General features: G+C 37.4%; 1 long non-coding RNA gene across 2 annotated transcripts; it reads left to right on the forward strand.

The window, feature by feature from the left end:
- The first annotated feature begins 283 nt into the window (after positions 1-283).
- LOC139075400 (uncharacterized) lies at positions 284-11123 on the forward strand. Of its 2 annotated transcripts, none has more exons than XR_011525775.1 (3): positions 284-640; positions 9128-9341; positions 10385-11123. It is a non-coding gene; the product is annotated as an uncharacterized lncRNA (long non-coding RNA). The 2 variants fall into 2 exon arrangements; XR_011525776.1 differs by lacking the exon at positions 284-640 and adding an exon at positions 6574-8655.
- The last annotated feature ends 1063 nt before the right edge of the window (positions 11124-12186 follow it).

Below are 12186 nucleotides of genomic sequence, written 5' to 3' on the forward strand. Positions count from 1 at the left end.
CTTCCTCCAACTGAATCCTTTCCCACCAAATCGCCATCCTGAAGCTGTGCATATCCTTCTGTGAATGTACTGACAGCAATACGGAGTATCATTTTGTGCAGTTTTTACATAGTCCGTGAAAAACATAGCCCCATTTTATTTTCTAGAGAAAGTATTCTAGCATTCTCTCTCATCCTTCATTGTTACCACACAAAATTGGGGTTCTCTGCTCAATACTCATAAACAAGCCAATTGATTATGAATCAGCCTTTGAGGAAGAAACCAGCTTTTATTCTGTAAGTTCAATCTTCAGGGAGACTGAGGACATGTGTCCTCAGATCTGTCTCCCTGATTCAGGATTTGGGGTTGAAATTTAGGAGGTTAGGGAAACAGGCTGGCGTGAGTAAATGCTGGTGGGACAGGTTTTGATTTGCGGGCTTCAAGCATTTATGGGAAGCTTTTAAACATTTATGACAGCGTTCTAAACATTTATGATGGGTTACTAAACATTTTTGATGAGGTGGGGAAGGAATTTTAACGTCAGATCTTCCTGAATGAGGGACCGCTTGCTTCTGATGAGAGTCTGACTTTCAAGTTCCGGTCGTGTCCCAGTTCTTGGATTCTGTGGGAACAAGGATCTTTGGTTCTGAGGTCATTTCAGGTCACGATTTCTTCTTTTGCACATGCCCTGGCTTTGAGACTTTGCAGATTTTCTGAAAGGCAACTTTAATCACTCTGTTGATAAGAGATGGAGTCAGTTAAACTGGTCCTAGAAGGCCCGCAATTACATTACCATGTATCTATTATCAAAAGTTCACTATTTGTTAAAATTTTCTATTTCAGAAAATTAGAATTCTTTGTTATGTGTGAATGATTGGAATGGATAAGAGTTAATTCACATAAAATAGATTTTAAAAACTGATAAATGGTGAACAAAAAGATTGATTAGGATGTCACCTTTACAAATCAAACTAAAATTATGAAAATATGCATATTTTACCTCGATTATATTTTAGGTTGTGATTATGATTCTTTAATGTTTTAAAAAATTATGGTTCAATTGTTTGTTTATATCCAAGGTATATTTTTTGACACATTTTTTGTTAGTGTAAATGTACATTCCTCATTTTACTTTTGATTTTATCCTTATGTATCTGCAAGTGACTTTTATCAAATTTTCAACATCTTCCTTAATCTACTGATACTCAAATCATTCTTTGTTGAAACTCAATTATGTCAATACTAATGCAGATTTTTTTATTTTCAATTAATTGCCCCATCTCTGCTATAATTTTATCCGTAGCTTTGCTTGTAACTTACATTTAATACCACTTTCATTAACTTTCTAAAATTTTTCACTTTGAAATTAGTTTGCATTGTATTTTTTTGTGTGTCTTGCAGTAACAACCATATTGGGTTATCATGAAAGATAGATCAACAAAGATTATGACAGACTAGATGATTGAAATCAGATTCACTTTATAATAATTTAATTCATCAGTAAATAATTTCATGAAGTTTTACGTTATGAAATACCAAGATGGCCTAATGCTCCCCTCAGCTTGACTAAACTTTAGATAGCTTTCTTCCTGACCAGAGGCTCCCTGACCTCTCTTTTCTTAGAACATTTACTTTAAAAAACTTAATCACTGCAAAATCTTTCTCTGCCACCTTTGAAATGTATATACACCCTCTCTAAAAGTCTCTTGCTAGTTTTAAGACCCAGGAAGTCTCTCAAGTACCTAGAAACCATCTCTTGGAAATGTAATCATCCAGGACGATAACACCCCTATCTACCAGTATCTTTAGGAAGGTAGGAGCATAACTCAGTGGGCACCTTGCTCCCAACTGTAAAACCACTGCTATCATGAAGATACCAGAAAATATACTTTACTTTTGATCAAGGCCATTTGGCAAACACAGGTGGCCAATGATCTCCCCACCTCACTCTGGCTCTTAAAAAGTCTCCTTGGGGCCAGCCCAGTGGCACAGCAGTTAACTTCACACATTCCACTTCAGTGGCCCAGGGTTTGCCAGTTCGGATCCTGGGTGCAGACCTACACATTGCTTGTCAAGCCATGCTGTGGTAGGTGTCCCACATATAAACTAGAGGAAGATGGGCACGGCCATTAGCTCAGGGCCAGTCTCCCTCAGCAAAAAGAGGGGGATTGGTGACAGATGTTAGCTCAGGGCTAATCTTCCTCAAAAAAAAAGAAAAAATCTTTCCAGCCCTTTGTTACAGCGGAGTTCAGTTCAATCTTTTTCCCCTGTTGCAAGAGTTTTGAGCAAAGCCTTCTTTGCCTGTTTAACTTATCTGTTACAATTTTTCTTGACAATCTTTTCTTCAATTTATTCTCATAAATGCCAGGACTCATATAATGAATACTTAGCTAACCATAAATTCCTCTGTTTCCAAATTAGGCAATTTGGGAGAGTCCTGCTGTTTTTTACAAAGCAGTCGAGAAACCTTGAAATGAAGAAAGCCTCTTTATTAACATTTTTACTGCTTAGCCTCAATAGATAATGTTGTATTTTTATCAAATTGCAATGTTTGACTTTTAAGAGCAAGTGCCTGCTTTACATTCTTTTTATCTCTGTCATGCCTAACATAATACCTATTGCATAAAACATATCTCAAAAATGTGGTAATGTTATATGATTATGGCTATTTGATTCCTAGATTAATATCTCTGAAAAAGAGCTAAGACATAATCACAAGTTATATTAAGTTCAGTGTATTTACTTGTGTTTCGGATAACACAGCTTCAAAAGAAGTAAAAATAACATAAATGTCCAATTGTAGAGAACTGGTTGAATAAATGATAACGAATATATATTAGATAGAATAGCTTGCAATATGTATGTTGATATGTTTAATTGGAGAAACTATTGATTACAGACTTGTGATAGGAAATACACAAGGTGAGACTGTGATATCTTCTTATTACTGAAAAGGGAAGCCATCAGTGAATTTGGGTTTTATCAAAATGGCATAGAGCCAAAATGAAGGGACAAGGTGGAACAATTTGAATACATAAATAATTAATTAAAGAAAATCATCAAACATAGTAGTATTAAAACAAATTTTTGAGTTCATAATGATATTTTTAAAAAGGAAAATAAAGAATCCAAAATCCAACTAATTTTACACAGAGTAAGCTTAGCACCAGCTCCTTATTTTGAAAACTGACATTTAAAAGGAAATAACTAAACATTTATCCTGATTTTCCTGTACAAATTATTTCAGTGCAACTCAATCAACTTGGTTTATGAAAGGAAATTATTCTTTACAGGTAAATTCCAACTAAATAAATGTGCAATGATGAAATTTTAAAAATCATTATTTTGTAACCACTAGTGAAATAGTTTATCCAGGCAATTTTTGCCAATAGATTAAGCCATTAGATGAAATGTTAGTTGGGAACATTATAATGGAGGGTTCAAGATGCCACCACCTGAACCCAGTGATGAATCTTAACATTTCTAAGTATAGGACAAGCAGACATTGCATGTTGGATGGCTACATGCAATAGGAAGCTTAAAACACCACCTGTGAACTATTTTGCAGGAAAAAGGAACATCTAATCTAAATATACTGAAGACCCTAGAGCCAAATTATACGACAATGAATGCAAAGAAATAGGAAAAGATCATTGACACCACAAAGAATCAAACAGACAAACCCAGGATGGAAATGCTCTGCAAGACAACTATATTAATTTTCTATGGCTGGTGTAACAACTTACAAAAACATAGTGGCTTAAAACAACACAGATTTCTTGTGTTACAGTTCTGTAGGTTAGAGGTCCAACATGAGGCTCGCTGGGCTAAAGTCAAAGTCTTGGCAGGGCTGCGTTCCTTTTTGGAGACTCTGGTGGAGAACCCACTTCCTTGTCTTTTTCAGCTTATAGAAGTCGCCCACATTATCGGTTTGTATCCCCTTTCTCCATCTTCAAAGCCAGCAATGTTACATCTCTCTGACCACTCTTCTGCAGTCACATTTCCCTCTGAACCCCTTCTGCTGGCTCTGTCTTCCACTTTCAAGCCCTCTTGTGATTACATTGGGCACACCGGGATAACCCAGGAAACTCTCCCCGCCTCGAAGTCCTTAACTAAATTACAACTGCAAAACTCCCTTTTCCCAGGAAGGTAACATATTCACAGGTTCTAAGGATTAGAACGTGGATATCTTTGGGGGCCATTGTTCTGTGTACCTCAACAACTGACTCACTTTGTTTTTTTTCTTTTTTGTCATCTGAGCTAATAACTGTTACCAATCTTCCTTTTTTTTTTCCCCTGCTTTTTCTCCCGGAATCCCCCCAGTACATAGTTGTCTATTTTAGTTGTGGGTCCCTCTAGTTGTGGCATGTGGGACGCTGCCTCAACATAGCCTGATGAGCGGTGCCATGTCCACGCCCAGGATCCGAACCAGTGAAACCCTGGGCCGCCAAAGCAGAGCGTGGGAACTTAACCACTCGGCCACGGGGCTGGCCCCTGACTCATTTTCTTTAATGAATCAATGGCATCAAACATTTGAGAGTAGACTATGGTGGCATAATGTGCTCCACTTCAGTGGCCCGAGTTTTGTGGGTTTGGATCCTGGGCATGGACCTACACACCACTCATCAAGCCATACTGTGGTGGCATCCCACGTACAAAGTAGGGGAAGATTGGCACAAACGTTAGCTCAGGAACAATCTTCCTCAAGCAAAAAGAGGAAGATTGGCAACAGATGTTAGCCAGGGCCAATCTTTCTCACCAAACAAAAAGAGAAAAAAATTGAGAGTAGAAATCATTGTTCTAAGTTTAAATATATTTAAGAGACATAACAAAATATCATGTATGGTCCTTTTAAATACTATTAAAACTTTAAAAGATAATTTTATTAGGTGTAAAGGTTGCGTTGTGGTCATAGGAGAAAATGTCCCTATATTTTAGAGATGTATAGTCATTCCACTGGTAATATATTGTATGCCTTTCCATATACTAACCACACACACACACACCTGTTGAAAAACAAGAATGGATTTAATTGTGATTATCACCTAATGCAGTAATTAGGGATAATTTCCTCCTTTAACTATTTTTATTTATCTGTTTCATAATTTGTCTATAATAAGAATGTATTACTGGAATGATTAAAATTAGTGGTGAAAATGAGAAACCACCAACAGCATAGGTTTATATCTTCCAAGGCTCAGAAAAAGAGGAGCTCATATGGGTTGAGCATATACTTCATGCCAGACATGGTACCATAAACTTTGTGTAAATTTCAAATAACCCTTATGGCAGTTTCATGAGGTTCATACCATTATCCACAAAAGGTAAATGGTAAATTCCTCACCGTCATACTGTGGGCACATAATAAGCTGGGATGTAAATCCATATCTGTCTGGTTTCGAATCCAGTGGTTTTTTGAAACACTGTGCTAAGACTGCACCTTTTGCCTTGCCCTTAGCACAAACAAGCTTATGCACAGTTCGAACTGAAAGAGTTCAAGTCACTTATTCCAGCTATTTGTTGATCTGGTAAACTATGTGAACCCAGCTTGCACTAGGATTCTCAACAAACTTTAACAAAATTGCCATCCACTCGAGAAATAATGATATAATGATGTCGCCAAACTTGTTCCTAGTCTTCTAGAGCAACTGCACTCCCGGGATTATTCACAATTCCCTCAGCCCTACTGGAACTCTGTGGCTGCATTCCGCACAGCTGTAGGCTCTAAGAGATGGACTGCAAAAACCCTCTCCTCCCCACCAGGCATGGCGCCTGGTTCCCCAAAGGTCCACTCACTGCTCCACCACCCTTCTTTCGGATGCAAAGCATCTAGGTCACATCTCTTTTGTCATCACGATGCTCAGTAGAAAGTGCAGCATCCATTTTACATAAACATCAGAAGAAAGATGAATAGTGAATGATAGAAGAAGTATTTATTACCAAAAGAAAGCAGATTGCTTCTACTTATTTTCAGTGTAGCTGGACTCTGCCTTACAAAAGCGGTGCCTGTCCCAGATTTCTGTGACATGGCCCTTCCAAATATCGATAACTTTATTCAACTGAGTCTATCAAAATAAAGGCAAGAACTGGAGAGTGGAGATGCAGCATTAAGCTCTCTCCACTAAAAGCTAACATTTAATAGGAATTGTGTCCTCTGATTGAGGATTTATTAGAGAATTTCTATGATTGGTCCTTGGTTCTTTAGAATACAATAAATTCACGTCATTTGAAATCCAAATTCTTTTTTTAAATTGAGATATAATTGGCATATAGCACTCAGTTTCAGGAGTACAACATGATGACTTGATATGTGTATACGTTGTGAAATGATCATCACACTGTCTAGTTAACATCCATCATCATATACAGTTACAAAATTTTTTTTCTCGTGACGAGAACTTTTAAGATCTACTCTCTTAGCAACTTTCAAATATACAATATAATATTGTCGAATTCCTAATGAGTCTGATGTCTTTCACACTCATTGTACAACAAAAAGAGATCATTTCCTTAGCAATGAACATGTTTAACACACACACCAATTTGTAACCTATTAGTCTCTAAGCTCTATTTGTTTCTTTTTTCTGGCATGATAACATTTTCTGAATCTACCTGCCTCTTTTGCAACCCTCCTACCAGAATTTTAGTCTCATCATCTCCCACTAGTTATCAAGGTAACTCCAGATCCCTGACTACTCCACTGCTTCTAGTCTTACCCTTTTCCACACCACCTTCCACACTACAACCAGAGTGGTTCTTCAAAAAGGAAATCTGTCTATAAATTTTCCATTAGCCACCAGATATGAGGCCAGTTATTTAGCATAACATCCTTTATGATTTTAGCCTCGTCAACTTTTCAACTTCATCTACTACTCCTTAATGTACTCTGCATTTAAATTATCCAAAACCACTTGAATTTTCCTGAAAAAACTAGGTTCTGCCTCAAATCTCAGAAATGACTTCCTTCCACTCACACTTTTGCAACTTTCTCCCTCCTCATAGACATAAAAAATGATCTGCTTCTATTTAGCAGTGCCCCTTCGGACTCTGTCCAGACACTACATTCTGTTTTCTCTACTCAACCCACTGTCTTCGTGACCCTACAACAGCCCTTTGATTCTTATCCCATTTTTGTTTCTCTACTCTACCTTCTCTCTCCAAAGTAGGCCCTGCCTTATTCCCAAATTCTGTCCAAGTTAAAGCCTTGATCTAGATAAAAGAAAGAGATTCCCCAAAAGAAAATTGTTATTGCCTCTTGGAGAATTCCCACCCTGTCCCCCATCATTGCTACCTAGGGAAACTCCTACGACACATTGAGTATCAACCCAGATACCTTCTTCTCTGAGAAGCCTTCCTTAATACCTCCCACGGAGAAAACTGCTAGTTCTCACTGCTCCCATAGCATGATTTTTATAATTTGATAATCTCACAAATGTGTTTTCTTATCTCTCCTTGCTAGACTGTTAGCACCTAAAGGTCAAAGGCCCTCTTTTCTATACAATCTCTAGGACAGAGATTGAAATATAACTGGTGTTTTCTAAATATTTCTTGAATTAACTTGAAAAAAAAATCATGGTCATTTCTACTCACCCTTCTCTGGTTCATTCTCTTCACCCCAAGTCCTGTGTTAATCATGATTTTGGTTTCTACATGAAGAACTATATTTGTATGACAAGATACTTTAAAGAAATCTTTGTGGACTCTGAGGGGAAGGCAGGGAATGGTCAAAATTTGTCTTATAAAAGACAATGAAGAAATGATTTTAGTAACTTCTGTCATTATAAGAAAAAAACTACATTTGCATTTATGAACTTTCCCCCTCTGTCTCATATGAAAGAAGCTGCCCAAAACATGAGACTAGCAATATGGAACTGTAAGAAGTGTCACATTGAACTATACATAGCTAACTCAATTCTACAAACACAGAACCCCAAACTGATGCCTTACAGTATTTATACAATGTTTTGGGTTTTTTTAAGCATGTAAAAATATTGCCTCCTTAAGATGTATACACTGGGAATGTGGGAAACAAATATTGATACAATCAGTTAACAATTTAAAAATTGCTAGACTTCATTTGGAGAGTGTTTTTCATCTGTGGAATCCATAAATCAGAGCCTGATCCTTTACCAAAAGGAAAACACTCCGGAAATGAAAGCTGTTACGGGAGCACATGCCATGGAAGGGGATAGTTTTAAAGGGCTACTAATAACATCTTCCCTGTTGTTTCCAGTCATTCCATACTCCAAACAGAGTAACATAGAAGTTATCAATATGCTGTCAAATAATGGGATTAACTTAGATTTCAAACACTGGTTTAAATTTAATAAAATTAACTAGACTTCTAAATTCCCAATAGCCAAGCCAATAGGCTAAATTGTTAAAGTTTCCTTAGATTAAATGATCTCTCCTTTTATTCGTTGATGTGCTTTTTCCACTCTAAGCAAAATCATGCTATCGAACTCTGGAACTCTTGGGAAATAGGTGCTATATACACCCAAATTGACAATAATGGGTTTTGATCTCCTGATGAAACAGGCCAAGTGAAAGTGCGCTCTGGAAGCAAAGTGCTCCCATATGTGAGGATCGCCTGGATCGGGGTTGTAGAGGCAGATTAGACCCAGACAAATGGAAGCATCACTTTTCACTGTATACTCTTGATGTTCTTCTGCTCTGGTAATTTCGCTGATGCTATTATTTCTACCAATTCCACTGCTGTGATTTCTGGGTTCTTAAGTCTCATCCATTTTACAGAATGCAACTCAAAATGTCACCTTCATAGGGTATTCCAATCTCCAGTTGGAATACAAATGTTTCACAACTTTTGCAGAATTTGGACCTAAATTTAGCAAATATGATCAAAGTACTGATAGTCAAAACTACACTTAAAATACCTCAGGAGGGCACCACTTTAAAGAATAAGAGACCATCTTTCAGTAAGTCTTCTTCCATCAGGAAAGACCACTATTCTTCAGCTGAGTACCAGTGAAGGGATTTCTAGAACCCCTATCCAACATAGGAGCCACAAGTCACATGTGGCTATTGAGCATTTGAAATGAGGCTAGTGTCAAAGGTTGAAATGATAATGTCTTGGATATATTTTATTGAATAAATTGCTAAAATTAATTTCACCACTCCCAATTTCTAGCCCAGCATGTAAGGAGCTTGGAAGTCACCACTGTGTCCTAACCACAAGTAAAAATCTGCAAAATCAACAATTCTTTTTAGATTTGTGAGAGAAGTGAAGTCACAGAACAAACCACTGCCCCCCAAATGGGAGAGACAAACAGGCAAATACAGAGAATCACAACTCACTTGAACAGAAACTCCTGGGCAGAGATCTTTGCACGAGCCAGTGCCAGGTATGGAAACCTAAACTGTAGTTGATGAAATGTTAGAGGCTCAGTGTGGACAAGTCTAAGAGTTAAAAACTCCAGGGGGACCCGGTCATAGGGAGGCCCCCCACTTTTGTGAGTTTTACCTTGAAAAGCTCAACCAAGTTCTCACAGTGAATATCTGAGAAAAATATCCACATGCTTCCAGCAAGAAGAGGGGAAAAGGAACTATTTTAAGTACTCTAGAGCATTCTCTTCTTATAAGGCCTGCCCTCAGGAGAAATTATTCTTCCACAGCCTAACATTCTAGGGTTTTATTAGAGCCTAATCTACCTGGAGGTAGGGAAATTCCCAACTCCAGCCAGCTCTAGCTTTCCGTGTGGGTAAAAAGAAATGTCCAAATGCCAGCTCCTTCTAGCCACCCTGTCCCACCTAAAGGGATGGGTGTGGGGGTTACTGAGAAGCACTTGTGAAGTTCACAGTCCAGGGACACAAGCTTGTCAAAGCCTGAGACCTAACTGTAGGACTGTAGAGTGCTTCCCCTCTCCACACACCTTACCACTACGTTACTAAAGGCCTCATTGCCTTTTACCCAGTATATTATTTACAGCTTTCAACAAAAAATTACGAGGCATACTAAAATGAGAAGAGCACAGTTTAAACAGTCAGAACAAGCATCACAACCAGAGTCAGATATGGCAGGAATGTTGGAATTATCAAATCAAGAATAAAAAGCAAAACTGTTATTAATATGCTAAGTCGATAATGTGCAAAAACAAATGATGTAGGTCGACAGATGGAAATTCTAAGAAAGACCCAAAAGAAATATTAGAGATCAAAAACACAGTAAAGCCATGAAGAATATCTTTGATGGGCTCATTAGTAGACTGGACATGCCTCAGGAGAGAAGCTTTGTGTTTCTGGATATAACAGTAGAAACTTCCAAAAGTGAAAAGCATATTAAACATAGTTTGTTTCTTTTTTAAATTCCTGGTTCAACAATTCCACCATTTCTGCTGTATCTGACTCCGGTTCTCACGATATAAATCCTATGATCATATCTCCCACAGACAGTGATTCCTCTGATGGATCTGGGCGAAGTAAACCGAAAACATTCTGGAAAGGATTCACCATTCTAGATGCCATTAAGAGCATTCATGATTCAAGTGAAGAGGTCAAAATATCAACATTTAACAGGAATTTGGAAGAAGTTGATTCCAACCGTCATGGATGACATTGAGGGGTTCAAGACTTCAGTGGAGGAAAGAACTGCAGATATGGTAGAACCAGGAAGAGAACTACAACTAGAAGTGGAGCCTGAAGATGTGATTGAACTGCCGCAATCTCGTGATCAAATTTAATGGATGAGGAGTTCTTCTTATGGATGAGCAAAGAAAGTGGTTTCTTGAGATGGAATCTACTCCTGGTGAAGATGCTGTGAGGGTTGTTGAAATGACAACAAGGGATTTCGAATATTATGTAAACTTAGTTGATAAAGCAGCAGCAGGGTTTGAAAGAACTGACTCTGATTTTGAAATAACTTCTACTGTGGGTAAAATGCTATCAAATAGCATGGCATGCTACAGAGAAATGATTTGTGAAAGGAAGAATCAACTGATGCAGCAAACTTGATTGTTGTCTTATTTTAAGAAATTGCCATAGTCACCCCAACCTTCAGCGATCAACTTCCTGATCAGTGAGCAGCCATCAAATTTGAGGCAAGACCCTCCACCAGCAAAAAGATTATGACTCTCTGAAGGCTCAGATGATGTTAGCGTTTTTAAGCAATAAAGTATCTTTTAATTAAGGTATGTACATTGGTGTTTTTTATACATAATACTACTGCACACTTAATAGATCACAATATAGCATAAACGTAACTTTTATATGTATTGGGAAACCCAAAATTTCATGGGACACGTTGTTGCAATATTCTCTTTATTGTGGTGGCCTGGAATCAAACCTCACTATCTCTGAGGTATGCCTGTATACAATAAAATGTTATTAACGATAGTCACCATGCTATACATTACATCCTCAGGTGAGATGATCTTGTATATATATAATCTTAGAGAATGTATCAATGAAACTGTTAGAACTAATAAACAAATTCAGTAAAGTTTCAGGGTATAAAACCAACATACAAAAATCACTTGCATTTCTATATTGAACTATCTGAAAAAGAAACAAAGAAAAGACTCCCATTTACAACAAAATCAAAAACAATAAAAAACTTAAGAGTAAATTTAAGGAAATGACAGATCTATACACCAAAATCTATAAGACACTGATGAAAGAAATTGGAGAAAACACAAATAAATGGAAAGATAATCCATGTTCATGGATCGAAATATTTAATATTGTTAATATGGCTCTACTACCCAAAGTCATCTGTAAATTCAATAGAATCCCTGTCAAAATTCCAGTGGCATTTTCCACAGAAATAAAAAAAATCCTAAAATTTTATGGACCACAAAAGGCTCCCAAGTAGCCAAAGCAAACCTGAAAAAGAAGTATAAAGCTGGAGGCCTCACACAACTTGATTTCAGACTATACTGCAAAGCTATAGCAATCAAAACAGTAAAGTACTGGCATAAAGACAGACATACAGACTAAAGGAACAAAATTGAGAACCCAGAAACAAACCTTCACATATATGGCCAACTTATATTTGACAATCCATGGTTTTGGGAAACTGGATAATCACATGCAAAAGACTAAAATTGGACCCCTATCTTATACTACTCACAAAAAAAACCCTCAAAGTAGATTAAAGACTTGAATAAAACCTAAAATCCAACTCTTAGAAGAAAACCCAGGGAAAAACTCTTTGACATTGGTCTTGACAGCAATATTTTGGAGATGACACCAA

This window comes from Equus przewalskii, chromosome 13, assembly GCF_037783145.1.
Source record: "Equus przewalskii isolate Varuska chromosome 13, EquPr2, whole genome shotgun sequence".
NCBI lineage: Eukaryota > Metazoa > Chordata > Mammalia > Perissodactyla > Equidae > Equus > Equus przewalskii.